The sequence below is a fragment of the Grammomys surdaster genome, unplaced genomic scaffold (genome assembly GCF_004785775.1).
Source record: "Grammomys surdaster isolate TR1022 unplaced genomic scaffold, NIH_TR_1.0 126178, whole genome shotgun sequence".
Classification (NCBI taxonomy): Eukaryota; Metazoa; Chordata; class Mammalia; order Rodentia; family Muridae; genus Grammomys; species Grammomys surdaster.
Genome location: NW_021620984.1, coordinates 6,762,046 through 6,787,751, shown reverse-complemented (window position 1 = coordinate 6,787,751; position 25,706 = coordinate 6,762,046). Strand labels below are relative to the sequence as shown.

Sequence of the window (25,706 nt, the reverse complement as noted above, 5' to 3'; positions counted from 1 at the left end):
CTGTGGTTTTGTATATGTGCTTCTGGAAGAGGTCTCTATATACAGTGAACATAAAAGAGACAAGAAATCCAGAATAAGTGTGTATTATCAGATCATAGGAGAATTTCATAAAGGGGAAATGAATGTCAGCATATTCTCCACAGAGACCAATGCCCTAAAACAAAAGAGCAGCTGTTTTGTCTTTAAGTTCAAAATATCTTCATTGGTTATGGGTTTGGTCAGCCCTCAATGTTTTCCCTCTTTGTAATTAACTGTAATCTATTGTTTTAAAAGTGCATTTTTTTTGTATTTTTAAAAGTTTTTTTGTTTTTATTTCTTCAAAATGTCATATTTCTCTTCCACCGGAGGCCTACACGCCGCCGTCTGTGCCGCCGCCATGTCTCTAGTGATCCCCGAGAAGTTCCAGCACATCCTGCGAGTACTCAACACCAACATCGATGGGCGGCTGAAAATAGCCTTCGCCATCACTGCCATTAAGGGCGTGGGGCGGAGATATGCTCATGTGGTGTTGAGGAAAGCCCACATTGACCTCACGAAGAGGGCTGGAGAACTCACGGAGGATGAGGTGGAGCGGGTCATCACCATCATGCAGAACCCACGACAGTACAAGATCCCAGACTGGTTCTTGAACAGACAGAAGGATGTGAAGGATGGGAAGTACAGCCAGGTTCTGGCCAACGGTCTAGACAACAAGCTCCGGGAGGATCTGGAGCGCCTGAAGAAGATCCGAGCCCACAGGGGGCTGCGCCACTTTTGGGGCCTTCGTGTCCGCGGTCAGCACACCAAGACCACTGGCCGCAGGGGCCGTACTGTGGGTGTATCCAAGAAGAAATGAGTCATCTCTGGGCCTTTGCTGTTAATAAATAGTTTATATACCTATGAAAAAAAATATCATATTTCTCTGGTCTCCTTATTTTTTATGAGGAAAGGTTCCCCACCCCTTTTTCTTTTCTATGATTTTTGTGAACTGCTTAAAAAATAATTTTCTTTACTGTACATTTCATCCTTGAGTTATTCCACTGCTGACTGTATATAATGGCACACTACAATGATAATATAACAAGCTTAAGTTACTTTGAAGTCTAAAGGCTTGGAGAGAATTGTAATCCTTATACGCTTTTGCAAATTTGATTTCAGGCAAGTGAATTATCACAGTCTGTTGACTTTGTGTGAAAGCATTATGGAGGTACATAAAAAATACTGAAATACCCTAAAAACAAACAAACAAGCAAAAAACAAACACAAAAAGCAAAAAAAACAATATCCTTTCACTACATCTGAGCAAAATAAAATTTCTCAAGATCTCAACTCTCTGGTAAATTATCATTTTTATGGTGGTTTTGATTATGTAGTCAAACATGCTTAGCTTGTCTGTTACAATATCTTGGATGACCACAGTTATAAAGTCGGAGGCACACAACTACCACCATAGTGGTGTGTGGGTATACCTGGCTCTTGACATAAAGGCTCCTCTGTGACTGTGGTTCATCTACTCATAACTGAATAGTCACCCAACTTGTTAGTATACCTGAGTGTTCATGGTTTCTCTGTGCTATTATCATTACCTATTTTTATTATATAAAGCAGCCCATGAAATGTTCTATTATATTTTTGTTTCTCAAATAAATTCCCCTTTAAAACTGCAGAGCTCTGGACTGGAGCGATGGCTCAGTGTTGAAGAGTACTTTCTGTTCTGCTAGAGGACCTGTTTGCTTCTCAGCTCCCACAAAGTTCACATAAGGTTCACAGCCATCTGTAACTCCAGGGGATCTGATGCCTCTGGCCTCTGTACTTATGTGAGCATATCTGCACACAGGCACACACATCTACACAGAGTTAAAAAAGATGCAACTAATAAAATCTTTAAAAACAATAAAATGTAGCACTGGGCATGTAGCTTGTTTATCTGAGGGAGGTCTTGTATTTCAGGCTAAACACTACAAGAATTAAAAGAAAAATGTAAACAAATACTTTTAAATTTCTTTCTTTTTTTTTTTTTTCTTTTTTTCTTTTTTTCGAGACAGAGTTTCTCTGTGTAGCCCTGGCTGTCCTGGAACTCACTCTGTAGACCAGGCTGGCCTCGAACTCAGAAATCCACCTGCCTCTGCCTCCCAAGTGCTGGGATTAAAGGCGTGCGCCACCACTGCCCGGCCTTTTAAATTTCTTAATTGAAAAAATTAGTTACATTTATTCATGTGTGTGGGGGGCATGTGCATTTCCCAAAATGCATGTGGAGGTCAGAGGACTTCTTCGCAGAGTCAGTTCTTGTCACCTTGTGGGTCCCAAGGATGGAATCCAGGTCATCAGTCTGGGCTAAGCACTTTTTATTTTGTTTGTTCTTTCAAGACAGGATTTCCCCTTGTAGCTCTGACTGTCCTGGAACTCACTCTGTAGATCAGGCTGACCTCAAACTCAGAGATGCACCTACCTCACCTCCTGAGTGCCGGGATTAAAGGCATGCATCATCACTGCCTGACTTGGCTAAGCACTTTTACCCAGAGCCATCACGCCAACGCCAAGTGATGATCTTAAAGAATGACTCAGCGGGGGCTGTTGGTTATCTAGTACCAAATGGCCAGCCCTGGAAACATAGACATATGAACTTCATCATATGGATGAACAGGTTGTATTTATATATTTGGGAATATATAACAACAACTAAAGAAAAGAAGGCCAGAGAATGGGGCTGTTACATGGGAGGAAAGGGAGAGGGAAACCGTGTAATTATATTATAATCTAAAATTTTTTTAAATTATTAAAAACTAAACAAAGAACCCTGTGGCCCAGCAGTAGAGTGCTTATCCAGCATACATGAAGTCTTTGGTTCAAATTGTAAAAAAAAAAAAAAAAAAAGTTTTGCTTATTTATTTATTTATTTATTTATTTCATCTAGAACTAAGATCTTGGACTTGAAAACTTTTATTCTTTTGCATTTTTTTTTGAAACAATGTTTCTAGTCTATCTTGTAGATCTGACTGAACTGGAACTCCTTATATAGGCCAGGCTGGCCTTGATCTCATAGAGATCCATCTGTTTCTGGAGTGCTGGGGTTAAAGGCATGTGCCACCATGCCCAGCTCTTTTTGCAATTGAATTTGCAATTTCAGACTTTGTGATTTCGTGTTTGGGACTGTGTCTGAGGAATACGGCCTAAGCCATCATTTCTGCATTGGATTGATGAAGAGACTACTTGAAGCAGCTACACATTGTGGGGAGGCTGGAAAGATCCGCTTGCCTGGCTAAGGTCACAGAACTCTTTTGCTTTTGACTTCTCATCGTTACAGGGGAGGATGGGGCGTCTCCTCGTACAGGGAGAGTTTTGATGTGAGAATCTCACCTTTGGCTCTCCATGGAAAGCACACAAAGTTCAAAGTGACCTTTTGGTACCTGCTGTTCTTTGAATGGCATTGGCTTAAATAGTCAAAATGCCAGAGAAGAACGTTTTTAATCTCTTTGGGAGAGAGAGGTAAGAAAAGAACAGAGGGAGAGAGGGAGGGGGAGGGAGAATGAATATGGATTAAGTTGTGGTCTCACTTGGCAAACTAGGGTAGGGAAGACAAGCAGGTGTAATGAGATTTAATATGGCTGAATACAAGAGAAAACACCTGGAGAGAGGTCATGACCTGGAAATGCACAAAAGAGAAGAAAGAAGCCACAGTAGAGGGAAGAGCCTGGGAGTAAAAGCCATCGTTAAGTACTGCAGACGATCCTATCCTATGGCTGCTGTAAAGAAGACCACTGCCGTCTCCGGCTGTATGTGGGGAAGGGTCACTTGGGAAAGAGCAGCAGTAAAGTTACCTTATAAGGCCCGTGTCTGGCAGTAATTTTTGCTACAAAATGCAACTGCACCCTCGCAGAAAGGAAAGCTGTAAAAAGGACGTAAAAACAGTGTCGACTGTTCAGAACTGTATATCTGGAATGCTGCCCTGTGACGGGTTAGAGCTGCTCCAGTTTGTATTGTTCCTGCTGTTGTACTGGGGCCATGCCCTTTCCCCCAACCCCCGCATCTACAACGAAGATAGTCTAAGACCCTCAGTGCATCCCTGAAACCACAGCAATATCAAACCATAAATCAATAGTTTCTTATACATTCATATCTATGATAAAATCTAATGGATAAGCAAGTCGCGATGAGGGATTAGCCTCAATGACATATGCAGTATATCGCAGCAGTCACGTGAGATACTGTCGTAAAGTTACGTGACTGTGACTGTGGCCTCTCAAAATGCCTCATTGCTCGCTCTTTTTATGATGGTAAGAGATGATCCAGTGCATACAGGGTGAGATGGAGGAAAATGGATCACAGAGACATGGGTAGGAGCATGTGTGAACATAAGCACCGAGACGCTACAACAGTCTGATGACTGTCAGCCAAGAAGTGACTAATGAGGTAATAGCCTTTAGGGTGTTGACACACGGGACAAAGAGGTGACTTATGTCCTACACTGCAGGGCAGCCTCAGTAAATAAAATAAAGACAACAAATTAACTCAGTCTTAAATGTAAGGAAGCTTCTCTTCAATTTCTTTTGTTTTGTTGTGTTGTGTTTTGTTTTTATGATTTAGCCTGCTGCCGTATTTCATGAGATTCACGATATCAGAGACTATACAGAGACACTGGACCTGGTTACCACAGGTCCTGATGCCCTAGGATTCTGGCTTCAGTTATTTTTAAACGTTTCTGTCCCCTACATACCCTCCTCTTTCCCCTCTTCCTCCTCCTCTCTGTTTCCAACTTTTCTCCTGATTTTCTTCTCTGCCTTCTTCATTTTTTCTTCCCCTGCTTCCTCTCTTTCTTCTCTTTTGTGTCCTCCACTTCCTCCTTCTTTTCCCTTCTCTTCCTGATCTCCCACCAGCCTCATCTTCCTCTTCCCCCTCTGTTGCCTGACCCACTCCTTTTGGCTTTCATTAGATTCTTCAGAATGGCTATTTCCGTGGGTCCATCTTTGGAGCTCAGCGGCAGTAAAGTCAATCCTGAATATGACTCAAGAACCTAAATGTTTAACCAGTATTCTATGTGATTCAGATATAGGCCATGACTTCATGCTGAGAAATTCCAAACAGAGACATATGGCTCACGTAAGTGGGAAATACTTGACTACAGTCTGAAGATCCTCTGGAGGAATCCAGGTTGCTTCCACAGTGTATGAAGAACTAGGAGATTATCTTTATGTTTTCTGGTCTCCATTCACTCTACATTTCCTTCTGGAACCATCCCTCCCTCCTCCTCATGCTTATACTTCAGAGAATGCTCTTCTTCCAGGTCAGGGGTCTGACAGGAGACCCAGGCTAATCAGAGTACTGGATTTCCTTCGCCGCCATGATTGCTTGGGAAGACCATTCAATATCCTCAGATTGTCCCGAGCCTTGTTCAGGACTTGAATCTGAGTGTCAGGATGCTGAAGCCACATGCCTCAGTAAGTGGGTTATTCTTTTAAGAAGAGGTCAGAGGGGAGAGTGGAACCAAGTTCTGATACTATTGTCTGAGCCACAAATAGAGCCATACTTCTAAGGCCAGCCACATCCACTTTCGTGTTTTGTTCAGTTTGAATGGGGGAACCACTTCACCTTTTGTTCAAAGCAACTTTGAGTTTCTGTTCTTTGTCACCGCATAACTCTAACTGACATGAAATGACAAAGTATCTTACAGCAATGCTTCTGATATCCTATTCTGTAAGCACTTCTTTGGGAAGATACACATAAAGTTGTTTGTGAACAACTGAATGCAATTACGTGTTAATTTAGATCAGAAGAAGCCATTATAACGTGTCACTGTGGGGAGGAAACGGACTAATAGCATCTATTTTCAGCTGACCCCTTACACTTGAGCTTTGAGATGTCTACTCACCGTTTCCTGTCTTTTTAGGTGGACGATAGTAGATATCCACATTTAAAGATGAGGAGGTTGGCCCTCAGAGAGATCAAGACCCCTTTCTAGGGTCATACTGCAGGAGGGGTAGGAGACGGTTCCCTTCTATAGTACCAGCTCCTTTGGACAGCTCCAAGGCCACATTCAGCTCCGCATCCCTTCCCGTCAGGCCACAGCATGCTCACATTGCAGACAGCTAGCTCCCTCCTGCCCAGACACTGACAGGGAAGTCCCTAAACCATTCTATCTCTTCTGGTATCCCGTGTCTCTTACTTTTTCCTTCTTGAAACTGGCTTAATCCTTTTGGTGAGTGAATAAAGACTTGGCTAGCGCTCCTTCAGGAAACCCTGGAGTTTCCCTCAGGAAACCCTGGAGTTTTCCCCTGTCTTCCTTGGAGCCAGCTGAGCCTTTCAGAGGTCATCCCTCGGGTCTGGAAAAGCATTGCCCACCCTCCAAAAAAGGATTTCCCCACAGTCGGAGGAGGGCCTTGGAGCGAGGTGTCCTTGAGGCCGTGAGAATTTTTACAGCTTTTCTTCTGTCACCTTTCAATAGAATTTATTGGCATTCTGAGTGAGAAGGAACATTTAGGTTGTGAGGAACGGACTGGAATTTCGTCATGCATCAACGTCCCTGTACACCAACCCAATAAATTCTGGTTTGTAACAGCCCAAAGCAGACAACAAACCCAGACACTCCTTGGAGGGCGGACAGTTCCTGGTTGGAAACTTCATTATGCTAAGAGAACAGGGAGTGTCTGGGGGCAGGGTTGGGGGTTTGTGGAAGCAGATGCCCTCTATTCCATGATGATACCGAGTTTCTGAGTCCTGATCTACAAGCACCTAGCAAAACGCCGTGGCTGAAGAGGAACTCTGTAAATATTTGCTAATTAACTGTCATTTCTTGATTCTTGCGTGCTCGCCTAGACTTCTGAAAAGCACGAGATGGGGTTAATCCAAAGCCATGATACTGCTATGCATTCAGAAAGTATTACTTGGTGTTGATGAAAGGGTATACCACTTTTGGTTAGATGAAAGCAGCCGATAAGGGATACACACTCTCGGTTTTTTGCCTCTGTAGAGACTGATTCATACTGTCTTGGGGTTAATCACATGACCTATCACATTAGGGTGTATTCAGGTCACTGAGCAGTTGCAGGGGTGGCCGAGAGGTTTCTTTGGGCTTCACCCAGAGGCTCAGGCTGTTGGCAGAACACACAGCTATACTTTTAAGGAATGGAAAACTTGGTAAATATGCCAAAGTAAGAGAGAGGAGCAAAGTCAGGTCAGGTCAGGCCAGGTCCAGAAATTGGGCACCCATGGCCTGGAGATGAAGTGGACACAGCAGGGAGGGAGACTTTTACTTTGAGCCAACAATGGGGCTGGGGCCAGTGTGGCATGTCTCTTTCCAGGCTTTATTTTCAAGGTCCTTGAGGCTCTTGTTACCACTGAGACTGAAGACAGTTTCTTTTCTTTTAATTTTATTTAATTTAATTTTCCCCCTTCCCTTCTCCTTCTTGCTCTGGCCTTCTCACTCTGGCTCAAAGGTTTTATTTATTTATTTATTAAACGTAACTACACTGTAGCTGTCTTCAGACACCCATATGAGGGCATTAGATCTCATTACGGATGGTTGTGAGCCACCATGTGGTTGCTGGGATCTGAACTCATGACTTCCGGAAGAGCAGTCAGTGTTCTTAAGTGCTGATCTCATCAGTCCTGAGGGACAGTTTCTTGTTGATACAGGCAAGATAAGATGGGTATCAAGAACCCAAAAGTCCATCATTCTCAGTAAGTTGGGATCGGGAACTCCGACTCCTTCTCTTAAGGACTAAGACATGATACTTTTATTTCCCAGAGAGATCATTGAAGGATAACAAAAAGGGAAAAAATAAAATCCAAGACAGGACCAAAACTTAATACAGAGTTAAACTTGTGTCCAGTTTAAACAAACAAACAAACAAACAAACAAACAATTTCTTTCTTTATTCTGTAAGTAGGTATGTACTTGTGTGTGCTTGAAAACACAGATGCCACACGGTGCTCATGGAAGGTCAATGACTTGCAGAAGTTGCTTCTCTTTTCCCACCATGTGGGGCCTGGGGATAGAAACCAGGTGGCTTGGTGGCAACCACTTCACCCACGGAGTCATCTCTCTGGTTCCTGCTTTCAACTTTAAAGCCAAAAAATAAAAACTTTGATTGCCATCAGGAGTCAGATTTACTTGGGCCAAACTTCGTTTTTTGGCAACATCTGGGCTCTCGTGTACTCCAAGAACACACGCAGGTTTTATTCTACTCCTATCCAGGGACAAGAAGTGCAAGTGGCTTCCTCTTACCTAGCCAGACTATCTGTGAACAAGATACAATCTGACCTGAGAGGCAAAGGAGCGGGGGGGGGGGGGGCTGATCGAATGTGGCATGCAGTTTACACACCAAACAGTCCTTTCTCCTTCCGCTCATTCCCCACCACTGTGGATGGATGGTGATTCCTGTTTAGTTAGCCAGGGGTGTTAAATAGCAAATGGGAGCTGTATGTTCCTCTTCCTTCCCAGGTGAGCAGGTTTTGGATCAATACATTTCAGAACGCAGGATTCGGATCAATAAACTTTGGCAGTGCCTCTTTCCGGGAACCAGAGTGACAAAGGATGCAAGGCAAAGTCTCTAGACTGATCTTAGTGACTTTGCTGGAGGTCACTTTGTGGGAAGTGTCAAAGACAGTCACAGAGGAGCGAAAGGCCTGTGATCCTGGTGATGCCCGGGGTTCATTAGTATGCGAGTATGTGAATCAGGCCAGGATGTGTCAAGGCCACTATACAGGTGGGACAGGAATGCCTACAGCAGAGGACTGTCCCTCTCCTCTTACCCCTTAAGTCAGTAGTAGATCCTCTGGGTTTATTCTTGGGCGTGTCATCCAGGTGTGTGGAAAGAAACTCGAAGGATCACTTGAATATTCGTGGAAAAAGAAAGCTGCATACTAACCTTTAAGTTTAGAGTGAATTTCTGCCTGGGTCACAGGCATCATTCAATCTACTCTTGGCTATATTCCTTCTGATTTCCTTTTAACTAAGAAGTCTTGGTTTCCAGTTTCAGCTCTGCAACTTATCAGTTCTTAGTTTTTGGGGAAAAGCCGATAAACCCAGATTTGCATTTCCTTAGCTTTTAAAAGAGTGGGCATTTTATGTGGTATTGGGTACCCGAAGCCTTTTTTTTTTTTTTTTTTTTTTTTTTTAATGCTTTTCGAGACAGGGTTTCTCTATGTAGCCCTGGCTGTCCTGGAACTCACTCTGTAGACCAGGCTAGCCTCGAACTCAGAAATCCACCTGCCTCTGCCTCCCAAGTGCTGGGATTAAAGGCGTGCGCCACCACCACCCGGCCCCGAAGCCTCTTTTTCTGAGGTTTTATATGAGATTCTTTCAAACAGTAACAAGAAGATTCTCAACATTTTATTTATTATCCCTGTGTGTGCATGTGTGTGCATGCGTGCCATGGAATACACGTGGGAGCCAGGGACAAGCTGTAGGGATCAGCTCTCTCCTCTGGTATGGGTTCATACTTGGGTCATGAGGCTCGTCCGCCAGTCGGCTTTTTAGCTGCTGAGAGCTCCCGCATCTTCCAGCGTCATTCACATTACTTCTGTGCGGTGACCTAATGAGAGCAGAAGATCCCAAGGAACTTCCGGTCGGGTAATGTGACTTCCGGTTGGCTTTTCAGGGTAGTATTTGTCAATGGTTGCAGACTATGCCCCTGGGACTTCGTCTCGCACTCTGCTGGTGGAAGTACCAGGCAAACTGAGTCGTTTTGAACGGTGGTTTCAAAATCATAGTCTGTTGATCCTTCTCGATCAACTAAGGTTCTTGATTCCTTCATTTGTTAAAAGTGTGACTGAAAGCCAAGTCTGGTGCCTCACGCCTGTAATCCCAGCTCTCAGGGGACAGAGGCAAGAGTTCTATGAAACAGCATGAGCCCTCTGTAACCTTGGGCCTATCTACTCCCAACCCAGGTCCCGAATAATAACATGGAGGTTTATATTAGTTTACAATGCTTAAGCTATTCTATGTCTGCCATGTGGCTGGCTACTTCTCAGTTTTCATGTGTCCAAGTTCCTCCGTATCTCAGTGGTTAATCTTCCCATGCCCCTTTCTTTCCCAGAGTTCTTTTCTTGCTGGATGTCTCACCTTACCATCCTGGCTCTTGCTATATGTCATAGGTTTTTTATTTTAACCAGTCAGAAGGTGCCTTAGGCAGACAAGGAAGGACAGAGACACATCTTCACACGGTGTACAGAAACATCACTCCAGCAGACCTCCGGCGGAGGGGTGGGGAGAAACTGGCATAATACAAGATACTTAAGTGATCTTTTAAATGATCATCTGACTTCTTTTTAAATCATTCTTAATGATTGTATATTTATGTCTCCAGAATCATGGTCATGCCATTGCCAGTTTTTGAAAAACAGCCTTTTGTAAATACATATCCAAATGGCTTATCTGTAGAAGCACTTACTAGAGCCCCCACGAACTAGTTTTCTGTTGTTTACAACACACAAGCAGCCCAGGGCTAACAGAGTTGTATTTCTTAGAGGCGAAGGAACTTACCAGGCAGACGCTCTGCTTGAGTACTAACTGGAGACCATGTATGGCAACTGAACAGAACCGGATAGTTCCCCAGAGAAAGAAGCAGCTGAGCACGAAGATTGCGGGTTCAGGAAGCGTGTGTGTGGGCCTGTTACTCTAGCCTATGCCTTACCTAGTCCCCTCATGTGTGTTTCCAAAGGGAGGGAAAAAAACCCTCAGTTTATAAAAAATAAATCAACATTTTTTATTTTATTTTAAAAATTCTATTTTTTTTCTTTTTTTAGTTTTTGAGACTGGGTAATCTTGTCTGTCCTGGAACTCACTCTATAGAACAGACTGGTCTCGAACTTGTAGAGATTGCCTGCCTCTGACTCTCAACTTCTGTATTTTAATACATGTTATAAAATACTCAGGCTGAATTGATAGTACAAAATATGCCTCCCTTTGGGATAGTTTATTGTTCCACTTGGAATCACGAGAACTCAGGTGACATCACCTGGGAAACAGTTGTCCCCAGAGGACAGCACAATTACTGTTGGTACAGTAAAGGCTCCAGCTGTAGTCTCAGAGCTAGCTGGTGGGATGCTGTTGCGTGCACCGGATGCTATCTGCTGCAGTCTGTGGTGGTGGGGCCAGAGGGAGCATTCAAGCAAAGGGTAAAGGGCACAAGCAAGGAGCAGGAAGCGCTGCACTGAGCTGAGCTGGAGGAGGGCTAGCAAGCGAGGTGCAGGGGAGCTTCTAGCTGTAAAAGCTTCAGGAGAGGGTTCTCTTCCCAGGAAGTATTACCGCTCTTATACAACAGATGCTCTCAGGGAATGGAGTAATTCTCATACTCCTTTATTCCTTCTGGATAGAATCTTATATACAGTTTTGGGGTGGGTCGGGGTCTGACAGCAGGTGCTTCCTATTGGCTTGGTCTGAGATCTTAGGGATGTGTTACATGTGGAGGGGCTTGGAGGCTCTGCCCCTACATGACTGATGGTCACAACTCTCTATGTGGGGCTGTGGCCAGGTGATAGGGGTCTTGTGTCGGGTGCAAGTGAAGCTCCTACCGTCCCTTTGGGTCCCCGAAGCTTCCAACCGAGCTCAACCTTACCAGGCTTCCTCTGGCAGTCCACCACCCCACAGTGGGCATAGACAAACACTCTCTGACCATGCCCAGGATTTCTTCATGGTGCTACAGAACAGTTGTGCTCCTGAGTCAGCAAGTAGATGTAGAAACCTTTGACAATGGAGGGATTAATCTTAGTTAACTGTCGCTGCCCATGGTCCCGTGAGATGTAGGAAAACATGGACTCTGTCATAGGTTCTAAGAGGAATGTTATCAACAGTGGCTAGGTTTCCAAGTGAGAAAATGGAGGGGAGGAAAGAAGGGAGGGACTAGGGGTAGGTCAAGTGGCCAGTGGCTAATATCTCCCCTTGTAAGTTATATATCAATTAATAGTGGTATTTGTCATTTTAAAAGTAGACCTGGCCGGGCAGTGGTGGCGCACGCCTTTAATCCCAGCACTTGGGAGGCAGAGGCAGGTGAATTTCTGAGTTCGAGGCCGGACTGGTCTACAGAGTGAGTTCCAGGACAGCCAGGGCTATACAGAGAAACCCTGTCTCAAAAAAATAAAAAAAATAAAAAAAATAAATAAAAGTAGACCTGTTTGGTGGTTTGAATATGCTTGACTCAGGGAGTGGCACTATTAGGAGGTGTGGCCTTGTTGGAGGAAGTACTGTCACTGTGGGGGTGGGCTTTGAGGTCCCATGCTCAAGCTCCGCCCAGTGCAGAAGAAAGCCTCTTCCTGGCTGCTGCAGGGAGAGTCCTTTCCTGTTTGCCTTTGGATCAAGATGATATAGACCTCTCAGCTTCTTCTCTAGTGCTATATCTGCCTGGACACTGCCATGTTTCTCACCATGATGATAATGGACTGAACCTTTGAAACTGTAAGCCAGCGTCAATGAGATGCTTTCCTTTATAAGAGTTGCCTTGGTCCTGGTGTCTGTTCAGAGCAATGGAAACCCTAACTAAGTCAATCTCCTTTTTTTCTAAACTCATTAAATTTATTTACAATGTTTTAAAAAAAGATTTTACTTTTAAGCGTGTATATATTTTTATGTATGTGCACGTGTTGTTGTGTATATGTGCGAATGTGTATCTATATATATATGTGTTTGTGTGTATGTGTGTAGATATATGTATGTATAAGTGTATGTGTGTTTGTGTGTGTGTGTGTGTTGGAGTTCCTACATGTAGGTGCTTAACAGGCCAGAGGTGTGTTCTCTCTCCTCGAGCTGTAGTTACAGGTGGATATGAACCACCCTATGTGAGTCCTGGGAAAGAACACAGTAAACACCTTTAACCTTTGAGCCCCTACAGTCAGATAACTAGGCTCCTTTCCTGTCACATGGTCATCCACACTGTGTGCCCTAGACTGTGTGGCTGAGTAAGTACTATGTCTGCTACTTAGTCTCCAAAATAAACCTGTGAACCCTATAGTGGTAGTTTTGGCTACACCACTTTGTGTTCCCAACGGGTCACCTGCTTCCAGCCACCCACCCAAGAACTCTTTGGATCCGAGAATGAAACACACACACACACACACACACACACACACAACTAGCTTATTTTTGAAATGCCTTGGCTACCTCAAAGGCAGTTCTAATCCTCCACTAGACTATCAGAGATTTCCCTCCAGTACTCCTGATTCAACACCCTCGAAAGCTGTGATCTGTCTCTGCTGCCCTGTTCCTTCTGGGCGGCACCCTAATCTTTGCTGCCCAAGACACTTCTGGGCAGTCCTTTTGGGGCCCCATTCCTTCTCACCTGCATTTTGGATGATTTTCCTTCTGCAGCTCTAAATCTGATCTGTCTCCCTCCAAAACATGGAGAGTCCCCTCTCTCACCTCCACTCTCCTGTTCTAGCCTGTGCAAACCTAAGGGTCCCACTCTGTCTCCCTTTGCCCAGCCACTGGCTGTACAGCAATTCTTTATTGCCAATCAAAAATTTATCTGGGGATGGAGACCTCAGTGTTCTGGGAACGCGGCATTTTTGTGAGCCGAAGTGAGTTGAGACACCATCAGAACCAATCCCTCATAAATTCCCGGATGGCGTGAGTGTGGAGTGGGAATGAGGAATTCTAATTCTAGGTGAGGAGAGCATCATGGGAAGTGAAGCAGAGACGTTCTCCTGGGTACCGTCTAAGCACCAGGCACAGTTAGTGGCCAATCTTATTCATCAAGTACAAGTTAATTGCAGTGTACATACCGGATGCTCCCTAACCTGACTCACTTGGTCTCCCAGATGCTCTCATGGAGGAAAAAGCAACGGAAGCTCAAACTGCAAAAGTCACCCAAAACCCAGACAGCGCTGGAACCAGAGGTGCTTGGCACCATAGCCCACAGAAATGGGTGCAAAGGTCATGGAGGGATCTCAGTATGTTAGCCTAGGATGTACCCCAGCAGAGAAGGGAGGAAGCAGCTGGTGTGGGGTGGAGGGGAGATGTGGGACTTACTAGGTGGCAGAAAGGAAGTGGAAACGGTGGCGATTTCAAAGGTGGGGATGCCAGGGTGGAGAGGAGAGACAGATCTGTAGCTGAATCTCATAAAACACATTTGTTTGAAGGAAGGAGCAGAGGGGTGAGGGGAAAAGCACAGGAAACATCTTTACTGGACGAGTGCTGATCTAGGAGCTCAAGAAGAGGCGAGAGAGGCAAAGATGAGATGGAGAAGTGGAGGTGTGCGCATGCGTATTTCCATGGTGGGTTTTATAGTTAGATACTCAGTGGATTTGGCGGGCATACTGGAAACTAGAGATTGTGGGTCCCTAGACAAACTGTGCCTCCTCTGATAGTCTTGGCCAAAGGTTCTGCTTGTATTACTATACAAAAAAAAAAAAAAAATTACCCCCTGGATGTTTAAAAGCCTGGAGTTTGCAGGCCAATTATCATACTCATTCTGAAGGAATTCATTACCTGTTTCTGTTTTTTTTGTTGTTTGTTTGTTTTATAGAGTGAAGATTCAGTTCCCATTTTCTTTTATAAACTGTTCGGCACTGGAGACCTGCAGCTTAAGGACTATGCACTCCAGGAATTCCCTGCAGGGTCCTGAGTACCTGGCGTTCAAAAGATCATTACGCTTGGGTAGCGCTCTCCCTGGAGCCCCTGCTAATTTGTATTTAAAGAGCTAAACTCGAGCAGAGTTAATATTTACAGGGAGGTAATACATTATTTACGTGGACTCTGGACACCAGAACGTCTATAAATTCCCATATAGTTAACCTCCTTCTGTTCCCTCCTTCCCATACTCATTAAGTCAATTCAAGACCTGTTCTATGAGAGGACGTAAAGATCTTTCAATAATTTTGCCCACGGTCCCTGTAAGAGGAAGAAGAAGATGGCTGCTGAGTGCTCATTTAACACGAGGAGCCGTTATAGTCAGCAGAGCAGTGGTTCTGGGTAAGATGACAAAATGGGCAAATGATAAAAAATGGGAAGAGAAGTGAGTGATTGACAGTTCATCCTTAGGAAGAAATGAACCACAGCAGATGACATCTTTTCCCCTCTTGTTCTTACTCTAGAAGAATCTTCTTATACTTGAAGATTTCTAGGTCTAAGAGATTCTGAATATGAACAAAGTCAAAAGAAAAGGGAAATTATATTGTTTATGAAGTATGTGAGCTCAGTAACATGAACTGACAAATTACGTATTACACAGCGATTCTTAATTGAGTGGCAGCAGATGTATTGATAACAGGATTCCTCTGTGTAGCCCTGACTATCCTGGAACTCACTCTGTAGACCAGGCTGGCCTCCAATGCAGAGATCTACCTGCCTCTGCCTCCTCGGTGCTTGGATTTAAGGTGTGCACTAACATGCCTGGCTTTGCCCAAGAATTCTTAAGCAATATTTTCAACCAGTTAATAAACATCAGGCTCTGCTGTGATGTTTCCTGTCCTTCCTTCCATGCTACCCACAATGCCTCAGGTGCCTGGGGCTCCCTAAGCTTCTACCCCAGGTTCAATCTAGCTCAGTCTATAAAATCTACCTGCCTTTGGGGATAGCAACCAAGAGACAGTCTTCAACGACGTACACAGCAGTGAGATGTGGTCAGTCTGTACTGGGATCCTTCTGGGGTCCTGGATCAGTAATTGGGGGAAGCTCAGTGTTCTACAAAATTAAACAAGTCAATATAAATTTCCAGTATTCACCATGTATGCAACTGCATTCTAGATCAAAGGGCCCCCAGTTTTTTCTTAATGCAACCTGTTAAATGACATTATGTACATTAAAAAAAAAAAGATATTTCTGGGGAGATTTTAACAGACAGAGTTGGAAAAAGATGTACCGTGGAAGCCACCTGGCTTGTGAAGTGTCAAACAGGTTAATCCTTGAACTTCTGCATTCTCAGTGGCCACTCAGATATAGGCAAGGAAGACGTTGAGACATGGTTCCAAGAAGACCAAGCATGGATTGGGTACATCTAAAAATAAAACAAAAGGGGTCGGGAGGACTAGGGATATGGCCACTGTACGCACGCATGTGTGCTTCCCATCACAGCACCACAAACACCAGTTGGACCAGTACCTTCGGGTACTAGAGAACCAGCAACTGCCTGTGGCTGTGTAGTTTTCAGAGTGCCCGCCCCTCTACCCCATGAGTTTTCTGACATTGGCGTGACTCTTCCATTTCATCACTGTCAGGAATATTTTATTACGTTACCCTTCTGATCCTCATACTGAAAGCCATCATCAAAAAGAAAAAGCCGGAAAATGCCCTTCCTTTTGGATCTGATGTTCTCTGGGTCTTGAATTCTTTTATCATGTGCTCACATATGCAGATTCCCCCATGTGTGTGGGCACACGTGTGTGTGTGTGTGTGTGTGTGTGTGTGTGCACATGGAGGTCAGAGGTTAACACTGTCTCCCTTCTTTGCTCTCCCCTTTATTTTACGAAGGCAGGGTCTCTCTCTCTCTCTCTCTCTCTCTCTCTCTCTCTCTCTCTCTCGGGGGGGGGGGGTTTCAAGACAGGGTTTCTCTGTGTAGCCCTAGCTGGAACTCACTCTGTAGACCAGGCTGGCCTCAAACTCAGAAATTCGCCTGCCTCTGCCTCCCAAGTGCTGGGATTAAAGGCGTTGGCCACCACTGCCCGGCAAGAAGAGGGCATCAGATCCCATTATAGATGGTTGTGAGCCACCATGTGGTTGCTGGGAATTGAACTCAGGACCTCTGGAAGAGCAGTCAGTGTTCTTAACCACTGAGCCATCTCTCCAGCCCAAGAGGCGGAGTCTCTTGCTGCACCTGGCACTCATAATTCAGGCAGTCTTACTAGCCGGCTTGCCCTGTGGCTCCTGTGTTTTCAACTTGCCAGTGTTGGATTACAGGTGAGCTGCCACGGCTTCCTGACTTTTGTGTGGACTCGGGGGATGCCTAGTCCTCAGGCTTGTGAGGCAAACACCTTATCCACTAAGCCATCTCCCAGCCTGTCCTTGAATTGCATTTTAAATAGATTGTGTTTATTTCTCTGATCATATCAGGGTCATTAGGAACTGGAGAGCCGCTAAAACTTTAAACATCCCCCAAGGCCCCTCCCCTCATTTTCTCTGGCTTAATGTTTTCCTCCTGGTTCCTGAGGACTCTGTAGCTTCAGCTCGTCACTGGTCTCTCACTCCCAACACTTGTCCTACAATGCTTGTCACGCTGCATCTCTCTCATTTCTGAAACACTCTGTTCTTGTGTCTCACACTTTTAAAATCCCCCACGGTCTTTACAGGCAGCATCTTTCCCCCCTCCCGCCTCCTCCCACCTCCGCATGGAGCCAGGAATATCTCTCTGACAGGCTTCTCTGGGGGCTGGAGGGCGAACTCTGCCACCGCATTAGTTTTCTGTTTCTTGAACCAACCTGTTTGCCTGAATGAATTCCTATGTCAGTTCTCCAAATCTAACCACATCTAGCTCCTTAAAACTAGAGTTTGGCGGCGGGGGGGGGGGGGGGGGGGGCTGGAGCTCGGTGGTTAAAAGCACTCATTTCTCTTACAGAGAGATCCTTATTTAGTTACCAGTGTCCATGAAGTAGCTCACAATGAGTTGTCTCTGGTTCCGGGTGATCTGACACCCTCTTCTGACCTATGAGGGCACCAGGCATGCACGAGATGCACATGCATGCAGGCAGGCAAAACATTCACACGCATGTACAAGTAAACCAAAGAAGTTCCATCACTTCTAAGTCATCAGTGCCCATCCAAGAGCACATTAGTTTATTCTGCTCCACACATATTTTGGGACTTTCACGAATTAAAGGTATTTTTTTTCTTTTTCTGAATTGGTGAGCCAATGCCTTAAACAAAAACAAACAAAACCCCAAACCCCAAAGCATCCTTTCTCTTGTTCTTCCTCAGCTGCAAGACAGCCATCCACAGAATCCTATTTCCTTCCAAATAGTTTGCTTCCCTGGAGCAGATCAAGGCCTGCGGAGCCTGGGCAGTCTCTTGGCGCTGTTCTGCCTACCACGCCAACAAGCTTTCCCTGTGGGTCAATGGGTTGTTTTTTCTCATCCTAAACTGGGTATTTTTAGCTTTTCTACAAACCACACTGGTTTCTTTCTTTTGCATGCTCTGTTGAGAGAATCCAAACTCAAACAAATGCTTCTGTTTACAAACAGGACAGTGTCTCCTAACTTCAGCAATGTCTCATAATCTCTGAAATGATTTTGACTTTATCCCCGACACCTTTGGATAGTTTCACAGGTCAGTGAGCTTCTTATTGAACTATATAATTATCAACCTTTTGTTCTTCAGTGATCCTAGGTACAGTGATTCTAGGCACCCACTGCCCAGTGAGGTGGAGCTGTATGGATAGCTAGTGTGGGAAGGTACATTCTGAATTCTGCTTTGCTTTCTAGTTTGTGTTCTCATGGCAGTGGGAGGACATCTTTTATGGAGGACATAAATTACCCAACAGAAACAAACTTAGAGGAAAAGTTTTGTTTTTTTGTTTGTTTGTTTCCGGCTCATAGATTCAGAGATCTGAATCCTGTCCATAGTTGTTTGGCTCTATTGCATGTAGACCCACCATGAGAAAGACTTTCATAGTGTATAGAAGACGATGCTGGTTACCCATATAGAGCTTTCAAAATTACACGCAGCACAGTAACCTGTTTCTTCCTGCAAGGCTCCACGTTTCCAGAACCGTCCAAATAAGGATCATCACCAGGTGCAAACCAAGCCTCCAATGTATGAGCTCACAAGGAGACATGATGGGCATTTCATATTTAGACCACAAAAATCCTTAGTTGTTCTTCAGGCTCAGTGATGGAGACGAGGCAGTTTAGGGATGGAGGCACCATGTATTTATTGTGAGAGTTTTTTTTTTCTTTTAAAAATATAATAACTTTTAATATCTGCATCTGTTCCCGAAAGTTCACTGGGTAACTTTCACATTTGCTTACACTCTAGATTTCAGAATGCTTTACCTTAGCGCCCAATTTACTTCTAATGTTTTTCTTCCTGTTTTTCGGCGTTTGGACTTCCGTTAAGTCGTTATTTCAGGCACTCCAAACAAATGCTCTGTTCACGAGGGCCTTGGAAACTCTGCACGATTCCTTTTTTAACCTAGGAAGGATGACTGCACTGGGGAATAGTGCGCAAGAAAAAGGAAGGTTGACAACCTAAGAAGGAGACGAGCTCCCTGCTGGCCGGGTGTCCTTAGGTAGGAGAGCGCAGGCGCACGGGAGACCTGCTAGGTAGACACAGTGGCTCACTTTATTTGCCAGCACAGTTGACATGAGCATCACCTGTGGAGCTTTTGGTCTCTACCAGCTCCACAGATGAGGTTTTGAGAGTCCAGGTTGGGAACTGTTGGCCAAGCAGCCATCCAGATGACATGGGTGTGAACTCATGGGCCGGAAGCAAGATCATGCGCCACAGTCAGGCGGAACAGAAGTTCTGGAGCAGGACATTATTGTGAGCCTGGTGGCGATGCGGTGACCCTCTGCTCCTTCTCAACGACGTGGATGGTAGAGCGTTGGTAAACTGCACAGATCCACAATAGACGGTTGTCAGGTAACTGGCAGCTGGAGGGACTGTTGGGGTCTACTTTCCGAGTGTTGCAGAACCTATGGGGTCTCAGCAGGGAAAGGTGCCTTGAACTGGAAGGAGCCGCAGAGTCCAGAATTGAGGATTTGCCTTGGCGAAGGGATTGATTTTCCATCCTACACAGTTGCTACTTGGAATCACGCAAGCAAACTGCCCAAAAACACCATCCAGAAATTACAGAAACCAATTCATTGAGTCGTCAAATATGTCTAATAGCAGACACTCCCCAAAATAATCCACAGAAGCACCCAGTATATGCGTTCAGTGAGCAGCTGCTGGAGACAGGCATTAGGTTGCACCCTTGACAGCAGCGTTGCAGGAGCCTCCACTACCTTCTGGGTTGGTCCCTGAAGTTACGTCTTAGGGACTGCACTCCACTTTCACGCATTGGCCTATTGAGTTAATGGGTTAGACCGTGGGCAGCACCTCTTCTAGGCTTACTGCACAGCATTTTCTCTGACAATGGCTGGCAGCACTAGGTGGACCCCTTCAGGTTTCAACCCAGAAGTCTTGTTCCCACATGCAAGCTTGTCCTGCAACCTTCGCCTGAATCCGGAGCCATAGAGTCTTTGATCTCCTCTTTCTGTTGCAAGCATCATAGCATGTTCATTTCTCAGCACCATGCACATGACCTTAAGTGCCAAAACACTGCCTCAGTTGTCTTGTTCCCAGTCTTATTTGCAGAACTTAAAACAATTTCAAGTCACATCTCTTATTCAATAAAAATTTAGGGTGCAAATTATATTACCCCTCAGTCCTGCAACTATGCTCTCTCTGCCTCATCTGCTCCCTGCATCCATCCCTCCAGCTTGCAAGCTTCCAGAACCTCTAGTCTTCCCCAGGCATCTGAGCGATCATGTCATGCCTTGCATGGCTCTCTCACGGCAGAGAGGATTACGCTGGGTCCTTGAAAAACGAATTAGCAACTTATAAGGACTCCATTCTTATGTTTCTGTCCTGCAGGGCAGAACGGAAGTTAAGTTCTGTTCTTAGCTATACCGACTTCCCCATCCAAAATCCAGTCTCACCTTCTCTGACAAGGAAAAACAACAGCAAAAATATGGACTTTGACTGTGGGTTTGATCTGAGAGAAAGTGACAGTCACGATTGGTTTGAGAACATTTCTGGAACTGCCTGGCTACTGTCAGCTCACTGGCTGTGTGACATTATTGCTACTGTACACAAGCCTAGAGGGTTTGACAATGGGAACGATTTTAAAGTCTAAAAATAAAAGGCAGTAAACAAACAATGAGGATTGTCAGACTACAGTAACTCGCCCACAATTGTATTTTTCTCTGACTTCCAGTCATTTGTTGCCAGCTCTGAGGACAAACACCAGAGCTGTGGTCTGATCCCCTGCCCACCAGCTGGCCTGATGGCATTTGTGTGCTGTACCTGTCACTCAGCACAGACTCCACAAGCCACTAGCCCAGGGGTAGACTGAGTTTGCTTTGCTGCTGACTTGGATGTGCTAAGTGGTTCCTCTGTGGGCAAAGCCCCAAATCTTTCCCTGTGAGAGAGAGACAGTACAAATAACCCAATTATGGGCAGAACATTAATTTATAAACCACAGTGAACCGCTGTAATACAGGAACTATGTTGAAATTACTTTAAAACCTGAGATATGTTACTTTCCAATGTTACTCAGGGTTCCAGCAATGGAGCCTGCTTAGCCTGGTCAATATGTCCTTACTGAGAGATGTTGCTTATAGTTTTCTCGCATTGGAAGGGTAGAGCCCTATTGAAATCCCTGTTGTCAATGAGTGAGTCCCTTTGATGGCAACCCTTGAAATCAGATCTAAACTTCTGGTTCTATGTAGTGTCTTGCTGAGGTCTCAGGAGAGCTGGGCACTTTTCAGCTTAAACTAGAAATTGGGAAAGGGAGAGAAGAAGAAGGAGAAGGAGGAAAGAGGAGGAGGAAACAAGGAAGAGGGGGGATTGATGGTGGTCAAAAGAAGAAATCCACTGTAGTCCCACGGCTTTGATTCCTCTGCCGATTGTGTTGTTTTGGTGACTGTTTATCCTAAGCACACATGGAGTTTCTTCCCTCACGTCTCCACGAATAAAGGGCCTAGGTTAGTATTTTCAAAAAGGCACATTGGTAAAGAAAAGCAAAAAGGAAATATGGGAAAATGTAGCCAATATACAAAAGCTAGAGGTCCAGAAGAGAGGGATTTTTGAGATAGGCTTTCACTATCTTGCCCTGGTTAGCTTTGAACTCACAGAGATCTGCCTGCTTCTGCCTCCAGAGTACTGGAATCAAAGACATGCCTTTGCCCCGCCCTTCCCCCGCCCCGCCCCGCCCCCACGCTCCCTATCTTCAGGCAGATTTTTGATCTTTTACAGAGTTATTCACTGCACACACAGGATATTGCTGTTCCACCAGCGTGGGAGACACTGGCGCTCGATGGCGTCATCTGAGCTGAGCTGAGAGCCATGCCACCATTTCACCCTTCTGTAAGGAGAGCCCCACTACTTCAGTGCTGTCCGTTCTATCCGGTCTTCCGTGTGAAGAAGCCACCCCCCAGGCTCCAACTATGGTTTTGCTTCAGATATAATCTTCTGGAATATGGCTAGGTTTTCAGGTCTGCTAATGTAATAACTGAAACAGACAATAACTTAAAATCATGATGTGATGACAGATGCCGATTACATCCCTAGGTACCAGGCCTCACACAGACTAGGCACCCAGTAAATATGAGCTGAATGAGTGAATGGATAGCCTTTGCTTTCTCAGATGGATTTCTAAGCAGTGTAATTGTTAGGATGGCTAATTAAGTCAGCTCCTCAGGCTCTCCTAGACTGAAGCTTGACTCACCTTTGGCTGTATCATTTTCTCATCTCACCCACCCAAAGTTTCCAAAGGGTGCCCTCTATTCTGACAGAGTGAAGAACAGATACGCATGAGGGAACTCGAAGCCTGGCAAAGCTGCCTGCCCTGACCTCTCAGACACAGTGGTGGATGTTCCGGAAGACTCAGGCGGGAGCATCCGTGGCTGGATGGAACAAACCACAGAACATGGGGATGCTTGGACAGAGGAGGCTATAGAAGATCAATTTCAAGTTCTGAGCAATATTCTGGAAAGTGTGAAACTTGGGCATCATGTCAAGCAATTATGCAAATAGCATTTTGCAATTATACATTTGAACTGAACCCTGAATGAACCTAATTCCGTCATGCTGTTTAGGTTGTTGTTTGATCTTCTTACAAATAGATAGGGTGCTAGCAAAGTAGGCAGAACCATCTGTGAGTAATCCAGTCTATGAAAACACAGGCAGAAAGAATATTCTGGCCTCTGGGATTAGTTGAAATGTCTGTAAATGAGACGAACTCAATAAACTGTGTGAATCTCTAAATTATAATGGTATGCAACCATTTAAAACGATGTTCCAGGACTGGAGGGATGGTTCAGCAGTTGGGAGCACTGGCTGCTCTTCCAAAGGACCAGGGATCAGTGCGAGCACCCACATGGCGGCTCACAACTGTCTGTAACTTTAGTTCCAGGGGACATGACACCCTCATACAGACATACATGCAGGCAGAACACCAATGTACATAAAATAAAAGTAAATAAATCATTAAAAATGACATTCCATATTTATTGACAGGGAAAGATAGTCCCATGGCAGACCTGTAGAAGACTAAACTCAGCTACAAAGCTAATCACAACTACTATGACATTTTTGTAAAAGTAATGCAGTAAGAAATGAGGCTTTAATTTCTTTCTTTAGCTTTCTGTAGTGTGTACTTTTTTTAAAAAGTAAGGTTCGAGCTGGAAAAGTGTTCAATATTTAAGAGTACCTGCTGTCTTTGCAGAGGACCCTTAGTGTGTGCAGAGAGGGAGGCCTCTGTTCCCTTCCTGCTCTTAAGTCACTGGTTTTATTGGATGAGGGCCCCACCCTTATGGCCTCATTTCATCTTAATTGCCTCCTTAAGAGCCCAGTTGATAAATATTTACTGGGGACTAGGGACTCAACATACAGTCTGAGAATACAATGCAAAAGATAGCAAGCAATGGTTGCCAGTTTCATTCCCAGGAGAGACTTCCAATTAAAAATTGCAAATCAGGGGCTGGAGAGATGGCTCAATGGTTAAGAGCACTGACTGTTCTTCCAGAGGTCCTGAGTTCAATTCCCAGCACCCACATGGTGGCTCACAACCATCTGTAACGGGATCCAATGCCCTCTTCTGATGTTTTTGAAGACAGCTACAGTGTACTCATATACATAAAATAAATAAATCTTTAAAAATTGCAAATCAGACATGTTTTTTCTTTCTACACATACACATACACATACACACACACACACACACACACACACACACACACACACAAAATGCATAATGGTGACCTAATGTTGGCTGTCTGAAGACTCCTAAACTCCTCCAGCCTTCTGTAGGCTACCTCTTCCTTTAACATCCAGACAGCCTTTCTCGAGATCTTTGACAAAGTCTAGACAGAGACATAAATCTTTCCCACCCAAAAGTTCACATATGTTTTCTTCTTTAAAAAATTATATATTTTATGTGTATGAGGTTTATTTTTTTATTTTTTTTGTACAGCCCTATGTCTATCTGTGCATCAGTTGCATGCCTGGTCCCTAGGGAGGCAAGATGTGGGCATCGGGCCTCCCGAAACTGAGCTATAGATGGTTTTGAGCTGTCATGTGGATGCTGGGAATTGAATCTCCTTTGGAAAAGCAGCTGGTACACTTGACTGTAGAGTCATCTCTCCTGCCACCCTACGCATAATTTCTTGAGCCAGGGTGCTGCTTGGAATAACACATTTTTCTCACATGTAAGAATCATGCAGCAACTTCTTTTTTTTTAAAAAAAATAGTATGCTCCTCTTTCTCTTAAATGTTTGCAAATATGGGATTTTTAGCCACACCTCTGTGGTAGTTGCTGCTTTTCTGTATACACACGATTATAACTGCACATCCAAGATTTGAAAGGGTCAGTTTCTTAAGAGTCTGTTCCCATTGCTTCTGTACAAGCTTCAGAGACTGAGAAGCCAAACCAGAACACATGGCAAAGTATTTTAGGGTTTGGCACAGGAATTTTGCAAGAAATTTCAAAGCATCTATGTCCCAACGTCTATTTGCAGACTAGAATCTGGAGCCATGGAAACCAAAAGTTTCCATTCTGCATAAGGTGCAACCACACAGTCTTTGGAGAAGTTTCGCCTTGAGAGGTGTGGGCCTTGCTGGTCCATACAGCCTCTCTCTGAGGGCAGATGCCCCACTGTAGTGGACAGGATCCCCAAATCCAGAAAGAAGCTGACGTCCTTTGAAACTCCCCTAGGGCATTTAGTTCTGATTTACTTTCTTGTGTCCCAAACTATGAATCTAGGACTGGCTTCACTCTGCTGTCCCCTGACAATTAAACAAATCTTATCCCTCTTGCCTCCTGCCTTTGACTTCCCTGAAAACATTTCATGGAGCATTCAGCAAAGAGTCTGTGCTTACGCATTCAAAGCACACTATTGAAGCAAGCATAAATACGGTCTCAAAGTCTTGTCCAGGAAACACTATGGGCTTACTGTGGGCATCTGTGTCCTAGAGGGACATTTACGGCAATAGCGAAAAGGCCAGATAATGGCCTCATTTGAAATGGCCATTTGTACCATAAATATATTTCCTCAAATAAATCTGCTGATTACCCCTCACATTGGCCAGACAGTCCCGCCAAGTGGTTTGCTCCAAATGCTACAAAAGACCCAGCTTATCTCGTTCTACATCACGGGTTGCAGATGAAGAAATACAATCGGCAGAGTGTGGGTGGGGGTCTCCTTAAGAAAACTATTGCTCTAGTGAAAAAGAACTGGGTGCACATGCAGGGTTTGGGAGCTATCTTGCAGGAAGAGCCAGAACTTAATATCAGCCAGTCACTTCCACAGAATTCTAAGGACTGTTTCTGGGGGAAAAAATGGGTCACAATTCAAGACCCTCACAAGCATCTTGCGAACATCCTCAAGATCACAGAAGAAAGCCAAGGCAGTTTACTTTCAGGATGAGGGAGGGCAGTTGGATGCTGGGCTGTTTGTTAACCCTTCCGAAGCCAGGTTATTTAAAACTCCTTCAGGGCATTCTTTTGTCTTTTAGGATGAAATTCAAATCCCTCAGCTTGGCAGAAAAGATCCATCCTGGCTAGACTGTGTATGCTTTCTGCCCCAAGGAGTCTCTGGTGGGC

At 44.7% G+C, this 25,706-nt stretch overlaps 1 pseudogene; it reads left to right on the top strand.

The window, feature by feature from the left end:
- Nucleotides 1–360: 360 nt before the first annotated feature.
- Nucleotides 361–889, top strand: LOC114612700 (annotated as a pseudogene).
- Nucleotides 890–25,706: the final 24,817 nt, after the last annotated feature.